This window comes from Pungitius pungitius, chromosome 1 (genome assembly GCF_949316345.1).
Source record: "Pungitius pungitius chromosome 1, fPunPun2.1, whole genome shotgun sequence".
Classification (NCBI taxonomy): Eukaryota; Metazoa; Chordata; class Actinopteri; order Perciformes; family Gasterosteidae; genus Pungitius; species Pungitius pungitius.
Window position 1 is genome coordinate 16,148,272 of NC_084900.1, and position 19,284 is coordinate 16,167,555.

A 19,284-nucleotide genomic window follows, 5' to 3' on the forward strand; every position below is an offset into this window, starting at 1 on the left:
CAGCACGGGGCGGTCAGCCTCATCTCACGCCGCAGACAGCAGCCTGTTCTCGGCCAGACTTCTGTGAAATGCTTCGCTTCGATCCACTTTTCCGTAGCGGTTATATATACGATAGTATAACTAGGATGAGTGTTCATAACGTTTAATCTGAGACTGGTGTTTGTTTAATGGCTATTTTGCGAGCAGAGTTTAAATTCATAACCGTAATAAACTATACGTAAACTATACTGTATCCATAGTGTGCGCGCTTATTGTACTGTCTATCATTGTGGAATAAAACTAATCGTGTCTTTATTAAAGGTCTTGTGGGGAGACCGTCATGGAAACCGGCAGCAGGGCATCAGCTTCAAAGCGAAGGATAATAATCGATTAAATAATACATTAAAATCCAAAAATTAATTAATGAATATTTCTATTGTAAGATCCACACGTGTCTCCACTACGGAAAAGTAGATACAATGTAGGGTGACCATATCCATAACACCATAAAAAAAAGGACAATATTTCGTGAGGGTCGTTTAAGGTTAGCGGGGGTGGCGCGGACGTTACGGCCAGAGAGGGGGGGGGGCGACAGTTTTCCCAGCGCAACTCCATAAAAGGAGGACAAATACGCGTCAGGGCATTGCAAATCACGACGGTCCAACATCCCCCTAATACAAGTAGTCAATTTCACAGAAGTCTGGCCGAGAACAGGCTGCTGTCTGCGGCATGAGATGAGGCTGACCGCCCGGTGCTGGGGGCATCAGATGGTCCCGTTAACTACGCCTCACGTCTCCGACATCCTCCATGGAATTTTTTACGATGGCTGAATGTTAACAGACCGACCGCAGAAATGTTGCTTAAACACCTAATTTCTCGCCTGAAAACGTCCTAGAATGACATTCCGTCGCTTGATTATGGTAGTATTTATAAACTTGGACGGGCAAGCTCGGACTTCAAGGCATATGAAGGAAGGGCGTATGATTGGCGCATTGCGCTGTTCAAAATCCCCGCTCTTTGCTTCCGCCTTCCGGTGTAACTGAGATGCCTTCCGGTGTAACTGAGATTCTCTCACACTGTATACTGAGATTCTCTCACATTGTATAGTGAGATGCTCTCATGTTGAATAGTGAGATGCTCTCACGCACACTAGTGAGATGGCATGAGTGTCTCAATAGTGTGTGTGAGAGTGTCTCAGTAGTGTGTATGAGAGTGTCTCAATAGTGTGTGTGAGAGTCTCTCAGTAGTGTGTGTGAGAGTGTCTCAATAGTGTGTGTGAGAGTGTCTCAGTAGTGTGTGTGAGAGTGTCTCAGTGTGTGTGAGTGTTGAGTGTCTCAGTAGAGTGTGTGAGAGTGTCTCAGTAGTGTGTGTGAGAGTGTCTCAGTAGTGTGTGTGAGAGTGTTGAGTGTCTCAGTAGTGTGTGTGAGTGTCTCCGTAGTTAAGTCCTAAACGGCCCCTCATACGACTCTACAGTCTTAGTTTGTTGCATCTTTTCTCTGTATTATTCAACACGTCTTTTTGGTTCTTTTTGTAGAGGCACATTTCCAACACATTTCCATTTTATGTGTTAAGCCACTTTAGTGCGAAGGGGGGGGGGGAAACATGTTCAGACGTGTTCTGCCAGAACTGATGTCCAGTGCGCTGAGTGCAAGGGCGTAACCATGGTTTAGACATTGGGGGGGGGTCCAAATGACTACCCTTCCCAATCCTTTTTTTTAAAGCGGGTTTTGGGCTAGTGTGGGCAGGTGTGATGTAACAGTGATCCAGCGCGTTCTCCTCTTTGGTTGGGCATTTAATAAAACTTAAATTTAAGGAAACGTACAAGAGCTATTTCATCATAGTGTCACGAACGCAAAGCAAGGGCCAGACTTGAGACTTTAATTATTCCTATGGGGCGCCGTTTGTAAAATGTTCAACGTTCTAAAATCCTGCGCAGTTTTCGTACATTTAGCGTTATCATATGAATAAAAAAAGCAGGACAATATTCACATGTCACTTTTTCAAACATTTAGAGACAAAATCATGTAAATACATGCAACAACTTTTCCAAGTACAATGTTTGGCAGTAACACAAAGTTGGTAATTAATAAACGTTAAATGTAAATGTTAAATGTTATATATAAATGTTAAATCTAAATGCTAAATCTAAATGTAAATATTAAATATATATTTAAATGTTAAATGTTATATATAAATATTAAATCTAAATGTTGAATCTAAATGTAAATTTTAAATGTAAATCTAAATGTTAAATCTAAATGTAAATCTAAATGTTGAGTTTAAAAGTCAGACATGACGACTGACAATTACAATATTTACGGTAATTCATGCAGGAAGCCAAGATGGCTGCCGTATGAATTAGCTCTTGCTTTAGAGCAGGGGTACCGCGCACCGCGGCTGTTTCCCACCCCGTCAATCGAACCATCTCGAACGGCTGCAGATGGTCCGATCGACGGGGGCCGGACCGTCCGTTAAACGGGGCGGGGGGAACGATCGCGGCCGCGTTTGGCGATGCTCGGCGATGGTCCGTTAAACGGGGCGGGGGGAACGATCGCGGCCGCGTTTGGCGATGCTCGGCGATGGTCCGTTACACGGGGCGGGGGGAACAATCGCGGCCGCGTTTGGCAATGCTCGGCGATGGTCCGTTACACGGGGCGGGGGTGACAATCGCGGAGGGTCCCGTCGAACGTACCATTGCCGAGCATCCGCGTCCGCCAAACGCGGCCGTTTCTCACCCCCGATGGGGGTAGCGCGAGCCTCCGTAAATCGGAGCATTCGTGGCCGTTTCTCACCCCCGTTGATCGGACCATAGCAGAAATACTTGTATGAAACACTTTAAATAACAGTTAAAATGTAATCAACAAACTTTAACAGGCCTTTGCTTTTATAAATCAGGCCGTTTTATTGACTTAGCTGATTGCTCTTAAACCTGGAGAATCCTGTTCCGCAGTGCATTGATTTTAGCCGAACAGTTGTTTCTACCAATGCCCATGAACACCTTTTGAAAGGGTTCAAAAGGTGTACCTCAGTCCTTTTGGATACAAAATGTTGAGGCTGTAAAGGAGTCCCATCAGAGTGGCAAAGGCTCTGGCCACATTCTTCCGTTCGCGCAGGATTACGCGTCCCTCCAGCACAACCGCAACATCGACAATATTTTGCAGGAAGTGTGTCTCTCTATCACCGTTCTGATTTATTGTACGTCTAGTATTGGTGGAATTCCTGTTACCATTTGTGTTATGACACATTCCAATAAAATAACTTAGCCAAGAATGAATTGACCCACTTGTTGGTAGGATAAGGTTGACCTTTTCTTTGGTTCGTTACATACCTGCAATATGTTCTATCATACAGATTAGGCTGGAAGCGTCAACAAATTTTAAAATTCCACCACCACATCCACATCGTTTGATGAAACCTCAAGCTTTTATAATTACAGTCTGTTAGTTCTTTTGACAAATTCTAAACTGAATCGATTAAGATCATAGATTGCGCCAAAACAAGATAATAACTAAATTTTAAGAACAATAGGTCTTCTGCTCTGACTACATCAGTGCTTGGGCCCTAATAATACCTCAAAACTAGTGTTCATTGCTGTAAGTATCCAGCGGTAACTTCCACATGGAGCGAAAGGATGAAAAAAACTGAGCGTTGATTTCAAAATCGCCAAAAAAGTGACAATTTTGCAGGTGTGAAGTTAATTCAGTAAAGTCACAGACCTATAGTTTTCTGTCATATATTCTTACAATAAGAGTTTCACATGCCACACACCTCACAGACAAAGATGAAACGGCTGGAGTCCTCCCTCAGGTAGTACGGCAGCCCAATTAAAACAGCTGCTCTTCTCTTCTGGTTTGAAGTCTCAATACACAAAAACAACCAGATAAACGGACAACTGTACTTAAACAGTGAGGCACATGTTGAGAAATGCTTGCTCTGTCAATTTATTTTATATTAGATTAGAATAGATTTGACAATGATTCCCAATGTATATATTTTTACACAATGTAACTTTTGCTGATGGTTTAGGGATGTGATCAAAGGCTACCAAAATCAGGCCATCCTTACTTGTTCATCCATGCGACAAAGCAGACGCTGTAGGTCAGAACATCGCTGACCTTGTATCTTGTATATCATATTTGTCTAGTCCCTCAAAAAATGACTGATGGAGATCAGTAGAAACCAAGCGTGTGAACTTATCTTATATATTGAATTTCAGAGATAGGAGGCTCACCATCAACAATCTCCTTCCTTCGCAATGCAAAGGTGCTCTCCATCAGAGCATACATCATCTTTCTGTCACTCTTCTCTTTTTACATTTCCTCTATCAGAGGAAAGTTAGTTTAGTAAAGTCTTAGTTTCAAGGGAGTCTGAAGACATCCCATTGTGCAACCTCCAGCTCTGAAGAAAAAGAAAGTCAAGTTAGAATGAGATCTCCATAGTTAGAGCTACATGACTACAAACAGCTAAAAAACACCTCCAAGTACATTGTGTATGACTCTTACTATAACAGATACATTAAAAAAAAACTAAATAACAAATTGTCAGGGATGCTCCCTCTACAGTTTATAAGTGTTTATAATTAATTAACTGTGGCTTTATTAGTTCGATTTTACAGAACAGGCACAAGTGTGTAAAAAGGCTAACGGGGCTTAAGGGTTTTTAAGTATGTTCATGACGGAGAACGGATGCGCATCTGCAGCGAGAAACACCAGCATTGTGGAATCAGAGGCTCGAGACCGGACTGTATTTGTTTTGATCTGCTGTCTAACTGACACGTTCGGGTGAAAACAGAGCGTTGACTAAACTAACCGTTTGCCGGCTAAGACAACATTTTGTGTGCTGACAAAACCTTCCGTGTAAAACGGGCATTTATGATTTTCTGTTCCGCGTCACACGTGCCCAAACAGCTTATTATTTCAAAAGTTTAAAATTCGATTCCTAGTTTCGATTCTCTGTCCGCCGGCGCCGACCGGAAATAGAAACCACTGAACACCAACGAAGAAGCATCCACCAGAAGTGTTGGCATAACAGCGCGATCGAACATGGATGGTTGTTGTGAATTTGTGACGAATCAGTGTGCGCACGGGTGCCGGGTGGCCCGAGCGGAGCTGTACTATCTGTTAAAATGAGCAGTGAGGCTGGCGCTGCAAAGAAAAAAAAGATTGTGCTAGCACTCACCGTGTTGACCGCTAGCACCCCCCCGACCGCTAGCACCCCCCGCGTCAGTGTGCCCCCTGTTTGACGCGCTGCGCCGACCGTCCTTCGCTGCCCCTTCCTCTGGCTCCAAGGGCCCATCAGTGGGAGCAACGTTTAAGTACCTGCAGTATCATACACTCATGTGGAAATGTGTTTTTGTGAGGTTTTAAAAATAAAGCTCTCGAGGAAAGTGTACCCCTGTTAAAATATATTCATAATTTAGAATGTTTATACAATATTCAAGTTCATAGTTTGATATTTATATTGTAGTTGAAAACAGTCCTGTTAGAAATTCATAGTAAAGTTAATAAAAAGTTCATAGAATTAACATTGATGGAGGTCCGACTATTTCCTTCAGAAAGACCCTTGGTTAGCTAGCTCATTTAAAATATGGTTGGTGTTCATCTCACTAAAAGTCTGTTCACACACGTAGAGACACACAACACCAGCATCTTCTAGGCCACGTGTCAAACTCATGGCTCGCGGGCCACATCCGCCCCGTGAATGAATTATCTTTGGTTTCGCGGGCCCGCGAAAGCGCGCCTCGCGGTCTGTATTACATACCACTTTCAACTATCCCTCTCCCCAAAAAATGGCTAAACCAAAGGTGGAAAACAGAAGTTTTCAAGACAGGTGGGAGGCAGGTCCGTGTACCTTATCATCGTCCCTTTTACCGTTAAAACCATACCAACAATTTTTTACTCCGTTAATTATTTTGTGATTTTCACAGTTAGAATCGCCGCAACCGTCTACAATGACAGCCGTTACCAGGGTAACATGAGGAGAAAAGCTCACTAATGGATACAAATAAATAATCCTGGTCCGACGGGATGTGTTAGCAGCAGTAGTTGACTATACTCGCTGCTGTTGTGCTCTGATATTTATTGTTCACGTATTGTGTATTGCTTCAGTGACCGCAGAGAGACAGTTTAATGAGACGCAGAGTAAACGGGTTCACATCTCCACTAGTATGTTATGGAATGCCGTTTTATTCAAAATTAAATAAATACATAAATAAATGAAATATGCATTTGAAGTACATCATGAAATGAATAAATGAGGCAAATAAATACGGTATTGAGCAAGTAACCGGAATAAAAGCTATTTAATCAAATATTCTGGACAATGACTGAAGTATGTGAGTTAGGGACCAGTCTGACTACTCTTGTACAGTAAATGCAATATTTTTACTGTACATTTTTATAGATTTCTCCAAAGTAAAAGCCCCATAATTGCAACTTCAAAAGCACCATTTCTCATATACCGTAAATGTCAGCATAAACGTGCACTAAAATTCAAGTGTCTGCTGAGTTGACCACGGATATCCGAGTGTCGGCTGAGTTGACCGCAGTCTAGAGCTGCCGAAGAGGGAACCGCAAGCCCTAGTATTTCCAAAAAACCCTCAATTTTTGTCAAAATATTATCTGCAGATAACCCATGTTGATCGATTTGATCCGCTAATGCTAGCATGCTATCTCGGAGCCCACGGATGTCTTCCATTATGTCAACACTCTCACGTCCCTTAGCCAGACTTTTTTACACACGGCTCTGTTGTCTTTTCTGAATGTGATAGATATATGCAAATCAGGGGGCGTGGCTAAGAACATGAAATGAAATACAGCGCCATTATGAAATAAAGTGCCATTATGGAATGAAAAAAATGTGTACTTATGAAATAAAAGTACCATGAAATGAATAAATGTATTTAATATTTATATATTTATTGCCTCATTTATTCATTTCATTTATTTATGTATTTATTCATTTATTAAATTTTGAATAAAACGATATTCCATAGTATGTGGCAGAATACGTGTATTTAAACCATAGATTTAATTATATTGAACTGTCACATATGTCGAACTCGCGGCCCTTCCTGAGCGGTCCGCCACCGAAGTGCGTACGTCCCGCCGTCAGCGAACCGTCGGTCGGACCGCCAACACCCCCCGTCAGCCGATCGTCAGTGGCCCGCGTGCGCTCAAAGTTGTCAGTATCTGGCCCGAACCTGAAATGAGTTTGAAACCCCTGTTCTAGGCCCTCTGCTGGATCCCTGTACCTTCTGATTCACTGTAAAAAATAAAACAAAAACAATTTTTTTTTGTTTGAAACCAAAAGCGGTAAAACGGACCAGATATTATTGATAACACAAGTGGATCAAACACATCAGCAGAGTGCGGCACCTCCTTCAGGTGAAATGTACTCATTACTCAGTGAACCTTTTATTATTTATTGCAGGGAGACTGACTTTGACATCTTCTTCTGTCTGCAACTTTTTATTAAATTAAATTAAACTTGGAAACATAAATCCATGATATATTGTATCATGGTTCATTTATTTAAAACTAATTTATTAAAGCAAAGAACTAAGTGTTCCACAGACGATGTGATCCTTTAACTCCTGCGTCCTCCTTGTATGAAGGAGAATCAGTGGCTCTTCATTGTAGACATGGACACCAGAGAAAGGAGAAGAATGCTGACTTCTACAAAGACAAAACACTTGAGATGGACACAAACCATCAAAACACACATGAAATCACCATTCCTCTGATGTCTGATGGGAGCTCTTACAAGTGCAGATTTAAGAGCAAAGAACGTGAAATAGAATTGAAATGTAAGATTAGTTACAATGTGTAAAGACATTGTCCCCAAACACCTGTTTAACAGAGTTGACGACAGATAATAAGATGGAGGACATCAGCAGTGAAAGTAATCCACCAAGGACTCATCATAACACGTCTTTATTCTGTGAAACCTCTTTCCAACAGATGTCCCTCGTCCCGTTCTCACAGTGTCTCCATCATGGACGAGTCCTGGAGACTCAGTGACTCTGACCTGCAGTGTTGGACCTCCGTCTGCAGGAGGGAGTTTCTTCTGGTATAAGGCTGTTCCAGAAGTGTCACACTACAATGACTACACCTATGAGCGTCTAGCTGGTATCACCACTGGGACTGAACAGGGTTCTTACATTCTTCATGGACAGACACACACAGCAGGATATGTGTGCAGAGCTGGAATAGGAGATCCTGTGTTTTACACTCAGTATAGTTATCCTAAGTTTGTCTGGTCTGGAGGTGAGTTTGTTCAGACTTTTATATTCTTGCACAAGGGAATAAATGTCCTTTTTGTGTTGACATTGTTTGTCCTGTGTGTGTCTCCTAATGATGTGTCTTCAGGTGTCAATCCAGCAGCGTCTCTTACAGTGAGTCCTCACAGACTGCAGCACTTCAGCACAGAGTCACTGTCACTGAGCTGTGAGGGAACATCTACTAAGTGGAGAGTGATGAAGGCTGATGAAGATGGCTACGTGTCATTTTGTTCTAACTGGGGAAAAATGACTGGATCCACATGCAACACCGACACTAGAGTGAGAAGTGGAGTGTACTGGTGTGAGTCTGAAACACAGTTCAGCAATGTAGCCAACATCACCATACACAGTAAGTTTATATTAATTTAAAAGGTCACTTAAAGTATTTACACATCTTATTATAGAGTGCTGACACTATTAAGGTGACTTCATGATGAGTTTAACTCAATATTTATGACCATAGACATCCACCATTGACTTTAAACCAGGAGGAGCTCTAGAGCAGTGTTTCTCAACTGGTGGGTCCCGACCCACTAGTGGGTCGCGGACCCGTTTGTAGTAGTAGTTTTTTCCTTTGCATGGAAAAAAAATATATATTTTGAAGGGACAGCGGAGTGCCGTTTTCTTTTCGGCTCGCCCGTCCATGTTTTCAGTCAGCGCGGCAATTAGAACGCGAAGGCACCCCTCCGTCGACGCCGCTAGCGCAACCTACCCCCCCCCCGTCGACACCACTAGCGAACGCTAGAACCTGACGGGCCTCGGATCCACATTAAAGAGAAAGGGTGGCTTCATACTTACGAGTTGGAGGCCCACTGGGACGAAAGAGGAAGGGAGAAAAACTGTCCCTCTGGCAAAACACATGAGGTTTCATGTGGGTGCGCAGTCTCGTGACACATGGGACCTCATGGACTAGCCTAGAACCTGACGGGCCTCGGATCCACATAGAAGAGAAAGGATGGCTGCATACTTACGAGTTGGAGGCCCACTGGGACGAAAGAGGAAGGAAGAAAAACACTCCCTCAACGAGGGGAAAACACATGAGGTTTCATGTGGGTGCGCAGTCTTGTGACACATGGGACCTCATGGACTAGCCCCTCCTTGGAAGACACCTTGGCCTTAGGCTGGAGTGCTAGCTAGCTTCGCACTCAGGGGTTGGAGGCCCACAGGGCTGGGGAGCCGGGAGTGACATGCGCCGGCATGCCGCCGTGCCTTGCCGTGAGCCTCTACTCCAAACTGCAAAGCCGTTAGGTGATGCAGGGGGGTTTGCGTGATTCAATCAACAAAAAAAATTGACCTCGGATATATACCGTCCCTCGGGCAATTAGTACATGAGGTTTCATGTGGGTGCGCAGTCTCGTGACACATGGGACCTCATGGATGAGCTTTGAACCTGACGGGCCTCTGACCCACACATCTGGGGTGGGATGGGCGGCGGCGGGGGTGAGATTTGCGGGATGGGTGGGGCTAGGGAGGGAGGGGACAGGGAGGAGAGAGGGGGGAGGATGAGGCCCAGTTAGGGGGACAGGCACCATGGGTACTTAAGGGGGTCCACTAATATACACCCCGCCTTCTTCTCATCCTTTGTTTTCCCCTTGCGGCGGACCGCCTAGATTTACCACTAGCATGTCGGGACGGGAGGCAACGACGGGGTTCTCGGCGCTTGTACGAGCCATGTTTGGCCTGCTTTGCTCCCCCCACCACCACCTGTAATTTATTAATAGGGCCTCCAGAGCAGGGGAAGTCCCAGTGCATTTAGGCAGGATTAGGAACCTCCTGGCCACTACCCTGTTCCCCTCAGACCCCAAAAATTGGCTACATACCAGCCTGGATGGCCTGGACCCGGGCATGGATAGTGGCCAGGAAATGGCTGGCTAAAAAAGATCGGCACCTGGACCCAGAAGTTATCCTGAGGGCAGCGGAGGACCTGGCTCAGCTGGGGATCAAGGTCCACAGCCCTAGACCAAACAACAACCCCCCGGACCAGTCATCGGCAGCATCCTCCACCTTGGACCTGGAGCAGCAACCACCAGGGCCCGGTTCAACGGTCCCACCAACGTCGGACCACACCAACCCACCAGGGCCCAGTGATCCAGGGGCCACGGCAGAGACAACAGCAGAGGCCGACCAGTCGGACACGGCTGTCATAACGGAGGACCCACCGGAGTGTACCCAATAACTAATAATTCTGCACAGTCGCCCCAGGCAGGGGTGGGACGAGAGAAAATAGGGGGAGTAGTGGGGAGGGGGACCGCTGCACAGGCACAAGCAATAGTAAAGGAAGGGACAGGTCTGACCAAGGGGGCTGCCGAGGCGACACTGGTAGCGATTCCGGGGGAGGGTTCAGCAACACCACCTATGACTGTCAGTGTAGCCACCGGGCACAAGACCTCGAACTGGGGGAAGGAGGAATCCCTGAGTTCCCCGGGCTCGTTTAGGTTCTCTCTATCCCCAACTCCCCCGAGGAAAAACGCACGAGGCACCACCGCAATAGATTGGTCTGACGGGCCCCAGAACACCCGGGTGGGGCATTCACCACAGGGGAAAAGAGGGGCAGAGAAAGCGGGTCCAGGCACGGGGTGAGGGATAAGTGGGGGCAAACAATACTCCTTGAGGGCGGCACCTTTGGTGACCCGGTTGGGGCCTCTGCGGCCATCATCAAAAGTCACCACGGTCCAGAGGACCCCAGACCGGGGGGAGCCAGGGCCATCAGAAGCAGTGAGGTTGGCAGACTTTTTTCTCCCTCCATCCCCCCCTCCTGCTCCTCAAACTGCTAAATTTCAACGACATCAGAGCAAGAGGATGAGGACGACTGATAGGGCCTTGGACCCAACTAGACCTAGATTGGTCCTGGGGGCTTCCAATATGAGCAACCTACCCTTAATTCTGGATGACAGGGTACAGGTGGACTGCTACCCGACTTCGAAAGTATAAAACAATAACTACCACTACGGTTCGGATGATCCTGCTCTCTTTCGGCTTAAATGACAGAGGCCAGCAGAACCTGGCCACTCTTAAACTGGACCTGGAACTTATGTGGAACACTGCTAGGGACACTTTTCCCACGGCTACTATTTTAGTCCCAATAGTCAATTGTGACGGGCCTCGGATCCACATAGAAGAGAAAGGAGGGCTTCATACTTGAGGGTTGGAGGCCCACTGGAACAAAAGAGGAAGGGAGAAAAACACTCCCTCAACGGGGGCAAAACACATGAGGTGTGTTGTACTACTTGTTTAGTAGTACAACACATTAGTACCTATGTTTTACCAGATTTTACTTTGTTTAAGTGTGTTTTTCTGTCTCTGTGACACTCTGAGATCTGTGGATAAAGAGTGCGTTTTAATTAAAATGTATTGTTATTATTACTTGTGTATCTCTTCATGGTTGTGTGTACTTGTGTATAGATCCTGAAGAAGCAGCACCAAGCTATGTGTTTCCCGTGCTGTCGGTTGGTCTGGTTTCTGGAGTTTTACTGATTATTCTCCTGCTGCTGTTTCTGTATTTCTACAGAATGTCAAATGGTGAGATCTTTTCCTCCTGATATGAGACCGATTTTACTCAAATGAGTCACAGATATTATTACACACACTACTTAATGATCAATGTGAAACCTTTTTCTGCAGCTTCAAGCCTCAGCAGGTTCGTACAAGCCTCTCTTCTCTCACTCTGAACATGGCAGCAGGACTTTACATGTTCCTCATTAATTCCTCTGTATTTACTTCATGTTTTGAACCCACAAGGTCTCAGAGGACCAATCGGAGCCCAGCTACAAACCACACGAGCAACCTGGATGAAACTCAAGACGGACATTACGCTTTTATTCTTCATGGTCAGCTTTAATCCCATTTATTTAATGTTTTCTGAATGTTCGATGTTAACATCTCCATTTCTAATTATCTGTTTGAGAAGATTATATAATTCATACAAAGTGGTTCAAATGATTGATGTGACCTCGTCTTTATCCTCACTGCTCTGCAGGTGATTCTTGTGTCTATGAAACACTCAGAGGCTCTGAAAAACCTGAACATGGTACAGTACATCCTGTGTGTTCATCACACAGCTGTTAAATACTAGAATCACATGATCAAGTGACTGGTTGACCATCCTTTGAATTAAAGACAATGTGTATCGATGATGTCACAGATTCTGTGTTTGAGCTAAAAGAAATTAGCTAATGTGAACACTTCTATAAGTGAACAACCTGCAGTAGTTGAGATGCTTTTGGAGGCCAGCAGAGCTTTAATAAAGGAGAATAAAGTGTCTCTTCATGCATTCATCTGATCCTTCTAACAGGGACGAATGATGAACCAGAGGAGAACATTTACCAAAATGTGAGGATGGAACCAGCTGCAGGTACTTCAAGTACAACAGACTATGTAGTACAATGAGTGTACTTATGTATTACTACCAGCAGTCAGCAAAGGTCAAACACAACACTTACACCTGTTACTCTTAAATAACCTTTAACCTCTTTTCATTTTTTTTTCAGATGGATAAAAACATCTAAAAATGGACAGAAAAACACATCTTGGTCTTTTTGAGTAATTATTGAGTAAACTTTAAAGGCAGTATTTTGTAGTCAACCCATGAACAGAGCATTGAAAGGAAATACATATTTCTTTAAAAGTGTTATTTGTTGAGTCATTACTGTAGATATCATTTTATCTCCTGTCACTTTGTCTTAAGCTTTTGTCGAAAATTTTGAATGGAGGCTTGTTTGAAAAGTTGTTTGACGTCTTTGAGCTTCAGTACGTTTGTGATTATTTTCAATATGAAGCCATCTTTTTTATTATTTCAGTTTAAAAAAAGAACTTTTACAAGAGCATTTATTACATATTTGATCAGTTGTTGGACAAATTTCTTTGTCTTTTTAAAAGTTTAAAAAATGTTTATTGTTTATTGATGCATACCCAGGTAAAAATTTAGTATACTTTAGTGTATTAGAAATATGAGTGAAGTACATGAATTATAAACCAAGTATGCTTCCACTTGTTGTGCTTTATTTAAAGAGTATTTAATATGTACTTTTTTAAAGTATACTTCAAAAAAGATGTAATTAAGTTCATCTTAATAGTCCAAACAGGAAGTATACTAATTTACAAGTAATCAAATTATTTTTTAAATATACTTTTTGAAAGTGTACTTTGTTGTTAATGTATTTTAAATTGTTTTAAGACCAATTTGCTCCACGCCCTGGGAGCCAAATTTACTTGTTTTCAGGATGAGACATCTTAATTGAAACTCTTCTTAAATTAAGTCAAATGATTTTACGAGAAAGAGCTAGGTAGGTCTGAAAACAATACCAACTACTTTTTTCTTGATATAAGTTTATTATCACTTGGTTACATTTTTATTAGATAAGCAGTTTTTGCAGTGTGTCAAAACATTTTAAGAAATAAGCTATTTTTTTGGCTGAAAACATTACACGTTGTAATCCATTCAATGTCATAATCATTAAACAATACATTAAATCATCATGCTAGCTTACTTCTCTGTCATGAGGTCCTAAAATTCTGTCAGGGACTTCAACACCAGTGCTGCAAAGGTACTGCTTGTACTGTTTAGTCGGTCGGTTCCCACATCCAATCAGTGTGCGCAGCATCATCGACATCCAATCACTATGTAGCAGTTTGGGCGGCAATTAGCTAGAGTAGCCAATTAGAAACGGTTAATGTTTGAAATTCATCAGTGATACTACTCAGGCGGTAACAGGGCAAAGTTAGCACAATGTATGGGTTGTTTTATTTCGTAGACGGGTCCGTTATTGCAGATAGTACATCTATTATACAGGATGCAAATATAAATACTGGTGTTACCGTCACCTGCAAAGACATCCAGTCCCAGGAAGGCTGGATAGAGGTGATTTTGCCAGCTAAACGCAGACGAGATCCGAAAGCCGGTTGCAGCCAAACTGCTGTTTATGGCGGGTAAGTTCTAAAACATTTGAAATGTTCTGAATACTCTTTGTAACCGACTACTGTCATGCAATTCAACGTTACTGATGATGAAGTGCTTAAAACATATGGCACTTTTCTTTTACATGGTACCTACTCGCCTCGCCTCTTACGGAATAAAGTACCTGGTACCTGCTAACGGGTACTTTTTTTTAGTACCACCTCAGCTAGGTTCCAAGCGAGCTGAGACGATACCAAAAGGTGACGTGAAAGCGACGGGTGGGGGTGTCCTGAACAAACCCGCTATTTTTAAACAGTTTACCCAGCTGTGTTTTTTTTTGTTGCTGCCTCCAGCTTCATTTTAAACAAAATGTGTCTTCTGGCTGTGGCAACAAGACACCTTCGACGTTGTGCGTGTGTCGTGTTAGGTCACGGCAGTTGCAGCGGCGCCGCTTGTTGTACTGTTTTACACGCAGTGCCACCGCAGAACTGTAAAACGAACTCAACTGGCCTGATGATTATACTTGTGCGCTGGTGTGTCCGTCGACCCGGCATATAGACGACCAGCCACGCTGAGGCGGTACTAAAGTCTGCAATGGAAAACGGACGCAGTGTGTCGTGGCGAGCCATAATGAATAAATCCTCCTGTAGAGCGTTCACGGAACAATACCTTATCTTTGAAGTGTTTGGCTTAGGTTTTAGTGAAGGTTTAGCTAGTACGTTAGTATTATAGAATTCGTCGTTGAAATGCAGCATGTACATTTAATGAAAATTCAGATAATTGGTTAAGTCAAAGTTAATAAAGTCATTCAGTTGTTGGGGACAACATATTTATCACGAAGGTGCAACAGGCGAAAACATAGAACAAATAAAGTTGGGGAGGTACTCCCGCCATAACGTGGTATGGACATTAGTGCCAAATACTGATGAAAGTAATAAAGTACAAACAAATTAAATGACAGTGACATTCCTGTCTTGAAATTATTATTTTGTATTATTAAAAGGTTGTATTGAATTTGTATTTTATGTGTCTTCTTCACAGAAAACTACAAAGAAGTAGTCCAGAAGCGTGTTGCTTTCCTCAAGGAGGGGGATATATGGTCTTCCATCAGTCAGTCTGGCCAAGAGAAGGGGGTGGTCATAAAAAGTATGAGTTAGGATCCTCATCCAATCAGAAATAAATAAAAGTTAAAACAGATGTAGCTGTTGAAAAATGACATTTATATAGGTGCAATTTTGTGTCATAATGTGATACTGACCCTTTTTATACTATATCCTTATTTTAGAGCTGCCGGGACTGGTGTCTTCACTCAAAACAGTTCTAAACAAAATGCAAGATTCACCTTTGTCTTCCATAATTTCCAGCCAAAGCGAATCCCCGCGCACTGGCAGTCACACTGGCAGCGAAGAAGACATGGTATGACTGAAGGACCTTAAACAAATCCTTGTTATGTCTTTGTTATGATTGGGTGCAAAAAGCATACACGAGGGGTACAGTTTGTGTTAAAACACTTAAAGCCAAGACACGTGCCAACCTGCCCTATAGAGAAGTGTTTGTAATTTACCTTTTGTCTTAATCTGCTTGTGTGTTTTTTCACAGGTGTCATTGGGCAACTCATTAGTGCAAGTCCCAAAACGCCTCTATCAGAGGCTGAGTGGGAGGAGGATGTCCCTCTTCACACAGGAACTGGCCACATTGGTGTTTGGCAGAGAAACTTTGGCCAAGGCAACCCTCAAAGGAAAAGGAAAAAAAGGCGAGCTGAAGAAACAGCTTGAGCCAGAAAAAACCAATGCAATTATAGGTACAGTAATGTCATAGTTATGAATCCAAATCCATTGTCATGATTGATTGACAAATCCATAATCATCAATGATTGTATTTCAATGTTATACATTGTCTATCCTGTTTTAATTCATGCCCATGTCTCTTTCCGGTTTTCACAGATGCAGTGAGGGAGCGATTCCCCAACACCGAGGTGGCAGAGATCCGGGGCCTTCTACGGAGGAAGTGCAACAATGAGAGCTACAAGGCCTCTGGTAATTCGAGTCAGAGCTAGATTTGCATGTAGTAAGTTGTCCGGCATTTCAGAGAAAGTTGACTATTCAAGGTTCCTCCTTTTGCCAATATCTGCTTTTGTGTGTTACTTTTTTGTCAATAATAAAGATCCTTTTCTGAAATGCAATTTGTAATCTGTAGATTAAATGCACTTGAACTGAATTGTAATACAATACACTTGTAGTGAAATAGCAAAATTAATTCTTAAATATAACAAAATGGGGATAAAAGTACTGATGAAATATACTTCAAAACAATTTGTTTTGACCTTACACCTTAATAACATTGCACTAAAAGTACGTGTCTATGATGTTTAGGTTGTAATTTAACTTCACTTCAAAAACGTTATTGTCATAGTGGGACACTTTAAAAGCACTAAATATAGCTAGGAAGTGCATTTGTAGATCACTTTAAATATTACAGAGACATACTTAATATAGTTTATAGTAACTTTTAAGTATGATAGCAGTATGCACAAAATGTGCTTATACACAACTATAATTTACGCTGCAATGCCTTTTTAAGTGTATTTCCATTAGAATGGCGATACAATGCAATTGTACTGAAAGTGTGCTTAATTGCGCATGAATCTTGATTTTCATTAGTATCTTTTAGTGCACTTGAAGTTTAAAAAAAGTTGTTCCAATTTAGTATACTATTTACACTAGAAGTGTAATCAAATAGATGTTAAGTTGAATTTAATGCATAACTGAATACACTTAACTATACTTGGATTTGACGAAAATAGTACAAAATGTAGAAAATATACTTAGTACACTTTATTAAAGTATATTTTTAACATTATTATTTTTCACCTGGGTAAAAAGATTAAACAGCTCCAAATGTCAAATGGCTGGTGCAGGTAGAGGCAGGACTCGAGACGCAAAGTTCCCAAAACAAGGCAATAATAAAAAAAAACCACCAACAGGGACTAGGGACATTCACCAATGCCATATTGCAAACAATGACGCGACTAGGGACACAAGATACGCAGGGCTTAAATACAGGGGACAAGGGATGTGCAGGTGATTGGACACAGGTGGAAACTGCAGACAATCACAGGGGAAGACAGGACAAGGCAGGAAGTGAAGTTACCCCAGGGAGACAAGAGACTACAAAATAAAGACATGAACCCAAACTGTGACACTAAGCAGTGTTTCCTACAGTCAATTCTTTAATTAAATAAATGTTGAGATTACAGGGAACGTATGTCCACATTCTCCTCCTGCATCACATTAGTAACATTTATTTAGAAACAAATTAAAAGTAGTCACTTCAGTTAAGTGTCTTTTACTTTCCACATATTGTCTTTGATAAAAACAAAAATTGTGATTTATTTGACCTTTTCATGTTTTTATCCAATTAAGCAGGAATAGATCAAAGCAATGTAAATACAATATTACTTCAACTCGTTTTTCAAATTTCTTTTCTTTTCCCTAGTTTATTAATTTACTTTCATGTGGTATAGTGGTGGTGTGTTGGTGGTGGGTTTACGTTTGTTTTAGGGAAGTTTGTTTTGTTTATGGGGTGTTTTTCCTGTTGGTATCTTGCCGGTAAATGGAGAAAATCTGTCCCACCTCACGCGAAAGCACTGTATTAAAATCAGCGCCGGCTTACCGTGCAGCGTGGTGGACATCAGGCTAGCTGTGGGGGAAGTTCTCGGACACAGCAGCGTTAAATCGGCCGCTTGGATGAACAGGGCTGTGGTCGTTTTCTTGGAATGGGTGGAGGGGGTGAACCGGGTTGTCAAGGCGGGCCTCGCGGTAAAAGGAGCCTTTCTGCAGGTGTTGCCGCTAAGGGAACTCTGGCTGGAGGTATGGACTGGGAGATGGCAGAGGGAAGTGAGTCAGGCGAGATGGAATTATTTGGCGGGAAAGATAGAGAGTGGGCGACCGTGCGGAAAAAGAAACGTCCAAAGATTCGAATGACAGTGAATATGCTGACAGAAGAAGCGATGAATACAAGGTAATCGTTAAATTGACGCAAGAAGGGGGTTCTTTTGGTGAGTGGAATCCAATCTGGCTCACTAGATCTATACATAAGGAAATTGGAGAGATAAAGAGTGCTAAAGTGCTGAGAAATGGATCATTGCTGATAATGTGCAGGGATGGAGGACAACAAGGCAGAGCATTTAGGATGAATACAATAAATAGCAAGAAAGTGTAATGTTCCATGGCTGGTGACAAAAAACTAGTCAGGGGAGTCATCTCAGGAATCCCAGTCAATGTATCCGAGGACGATGTTAAAACAAACGCAACTAATGCGAAATTAATTAAGGTCAAAGGGATTAAATCGAACAGAAATGGGATTAAAAGTGAGAGCCTTTCAGTCTTGATCACTACCGGAAAAAAACTGAATTGGATACTTGTGTTATGAGGTCAGGCCGTACATCCCCCCTCCACTCAAATGTTATAAGTGTCAGAAATTTGGACATGTGGCGGCTGTGTGTAAATGTTACGACCCCCCGGTCTCCTCAGGTGGAGCTAATTGTCTTCATTACTCATCAGAGACTCCGCCCACCCGTTATCTCCTACAGCTGGTTCCTGTTTTCCCATCCTCCAATCGCATCGTCCCATCAGCTGTATTTATGTGTTCCTGGATGTTCAGTCGAGGGCCCTTTCTCAATATGCGTTGTTGTGTGGACTTTTGTTCTCGTGGACTCGTGAAACGTCGTCAGTCGCAGCCTTGAGTACTGTTCCAAATCTAAAGTCCGCATCTGGCCGAGAACGGTCATAATACCCGGATGTGACTCGCCTCGCCCATTTTACCGGGCATGCATCGGAGCAGGCTCGTCCGATGCATGCCCAATTATCCCAGAATGCATTTAACCTCAGCAACAGGCACCAACGACAGAGGAAAATAAACACAACTTTATGTCGAAGTTTATAAATACTACTTTATTTAAGTAACGTTTGACTGAAGTTACACAAGTATACATGAGATTTATAACTGTATCTATAACGAGTCTTCATAAGTTTTAATGTGGTGTCAGAGACCGGTTGTTGTTCACCGGTTACGTCTGTTTGAGGACAGAGTTTAGATTCATAACGTCATGTTTAAATGTAACTTTAACGTA